Raw genomic sequence first — 3,184 nt, 5'->3', positions numbered from 1 at the left:
CTCTCTCTCTCTCTCTCTCTCTCTCTCTCTCTCTCTCTCTCTTTCTCTCTCTCTCTCTCATTTTATAATAAAGAATGGAAACTTTTTTTCACAGTTCAGATGGCTGGTGTGAGAGTTGAAAGAAGAGAAAAAAAAAAAAATTGAACCGTGAAGGTGAGGATATGATGAATAGGGGACGTGAGCATTTGGAGCTAGAAATGTAAATAAGCTACAAAGATATGGAGGAAGTGGAGACTGTTTGGGAAGTCCAGGAGCAAGAGGCAGCAAGTCTTGGGTCTCATGAAGGCTGTGAGGTGTCGTGATCCTTTCAAAGGACAAAAAAGTGAACCAGGCCTTGATCTGTATTGTGAATGGACAAGTTTCACTAATCAACTATATTAAAAGCAATTGGACACCATCTCGAGATGAAGGTTTTGTTCGTGCTCTCAGATCTAGCAGCAAGATGTCCTGACTGCACGCCGAATCTCACAGCCCTAAGCAGTCTACTTCATATCTTATATCTAATGCTCTGATAAGCAAGATCCCATGAAAACGCCCATGACAGCTCACATTCAAATTAATGGCATTAATACATTGGACCCATAAACATATTCACCCAAAATAAAAGTGATGAGTTAATTCCTTAGATTGCAGACATTTAGATTCAAAATAAGAACACAGTCTTTTTTGTCTGTAGTTTAATTGTTTTGGATTGATTTGGTTGAAAGGGTAAAGGGCAGAAACAGAATAGGAAAGAGCATGAATTTAAATTAATTATTAAAAGTTATTCAGAAAAAAAAGTTATTCAGTAAAAGATAGTTGGAAACAGAGAGATCATTTGTAAATGAGGAAGGGACCAAGAGATGGAGGGGCGGGACACAAGAAGAACAAACTGTGTCCCTCACTGCTACCATCTCCTCGCAATGAATGCACCCACTGCATGCTACAAACATATATAATAAAAAATTAACATTTGAAAGAAAATAACAAATTAGTAATAAATCCACTGACTGAGTAATAAGTACTTTTAAGCTAATCCAGCATATTGTTCGTTCAATAAAAGATGCAAAGTCAGGGTGCTTTCCACCTCAAAAAGCACTTGTTGCAGAGCACAGGTCTAGTTTCTCCCTTTGATTCAATAAAAATTCTGATGAAGGTCCAGAAAAGGGCACAGGTCACATCACAGTGCTCAGAAAACGTCCGCTGGCCACCCTAAGGAGGCTGTGGGGAGAGAGAGGACCTCTGTGGAGCAGAGGAGCACAAGAGAGCGCCTGTCAGAGACAAGGGCAGCTCCGAGCCCATCAGCTCCTCAAGGGCAGGGACAAACCACTGCCCGTCTCGTCGTCCAGGACACAGCACGCTCCTTGTGTGAGGCTGAGCTAAAGGGGAATCAGAAAACATCCTGTGGAACAAGAAGAAGAGAAGAACTTGAGGAAAAGTGCACACTGGCTGCACTTTCCCCTGGCTGGTAGCCTGAAAGTGGACAGGACTTTGAAATGCTAGAGTGTGAGAGGCCAGCTGCATCAAAAGTGATGCTTAAGGTATAACACAATAGAGTTTAATTGCTAATTATGACAATTACCAGACATTAAGATTCTCTCATTCTTTCACCCAGAAAATGTTACTGAAAATCTATTCTGTTAAAACTGTCTGAGGCTGGGGTGTGACTCAGAGTTGTAATGTTTGTCTAGGATGCCAAGGGTGGAAATCCAGTTCCCTGAACTGGAAAAAAGAGAAAAGACAAGTGTGTTCTTTTTCTGTAATTAGAATCCTTATTATAACAATTGTCTTGGTATAAGAATGATTAAAATAACTGTGCTCTAGAAATGATGAAAAGTCTGATGACATTATCAATTGTATTGAAAGAGGAAGGATGAAGGAAATCTCCGAGTAGAGTCAAACAGAATTAAAACGCTAGAACATCTCCGTGTGTGAAGTGTGCCTTTTGCTTATTTTATCAGCAATTTTCATCATATTTTTTCTTCTCATGTTTGCTTACCAATATTTCATTGTTTGATTAATTTTGCTATATCTTTTTGCAAGTATTTTCTTTTAATAAAAAAATAGAATGATTTTTTAAAGTGGGGTCAAAAGTACTTAAACTATATTACAAACTGGATTTGGTATCAGTGTATGCAATTAAATTTTTATATGCAGTATTTAGGAGCACAATTGCTACTATATCCAAAAATATAAAAATAGTATTAAGTTCATCTTTCAAAGTAGACAATACCTGAATTACTTAATGTAGAATATAGAAAGCTGAAGAATGTATTTTATTAACATTTGGTAGTTTAAAAGTACAATAATATCAATTCTAAGTTAATAGCAATCCTGATGTTCTAATATCTGATTATAATAGAGTAGCTTTTACCTGTCTTCTCCTCTGTTTAACTCATTTAACTAATACTGCTCTCCACCATTAGGTTTAAAGTTATCCAATTTGTCTTTTTACAATAATAGTGACATGTGTATGGATTTTCTTGCACAAAATCAGAATAAGACCACAATTTCTAAGATGACTTTTGGCATCAGCCTTAAGCTGACTGATCTTTTTGTGCCTGTGTAAAGGTGAAAATGTTGGTTATCCTTTAAGACCCCACGCACCTTCTCAGATGGGGTTCACTGGTGAGGTTGCTACTGTTACAGCGTGTTTCTGAACATCCTGCCAAAGCCTCAGGCCATGATAAATGGAGCACTTTCTGTAGGTGGCTGGATCTATAGGGTGTGAGGCTGGGATTAAGGGTGTGTGATTACTACATGAGTCTAGTGTTTGGGTTGGCTCCGCCCTAATCCTGGTACCATAGATGCAATATTAAAAGGGCAGAAAGAAGCTACTTAGTTTACTTAGACTTTCTTGCTTTGCTGTCTTCTGCTTGCCATGAACTGTGTCTCTTCTGGGATTCCCCTCTACCACGCTACCCCACCTTGTAGCCAGTCAGTTGGGCATTGAAAGCTCTACCAACTGAGCTAAAGAAATGCTTCCTCCTTTCATTTGCAGCTGCTGGGTTCTTTGTCTCAGCACCAAGAAAGGTAACTACAGCACTCACAATATCATATGCTCCCTGTTTGTCCTAACTAATTTAGTAGACAGGCTGATATTTTCCTTAAAAATCATTGAATGTATTTATTTTGTTCTATCTATACTGATTTTTTTTCAAGTAGATAGCCATCCTGATAAAATACATTAATCTTTTGCAAAGTG

Source organism: Octodon degus, unplaced genomic scaffold (assembly GCF_000260255.1).
Source record: "Octodon degus isolate 3935 unplaced genomic scaffold, OctDeg1.0 scaffold00009, whole genome shotgun sequence".
Lineage (NCBI taxonomy): Eukaryota > Metazoa > Chordata > Mammalia > Rodentia > Octodontidae > Octodon > Octodon degus.
This window is presented reverse-complemented; position numbering follows the sequence as displayed.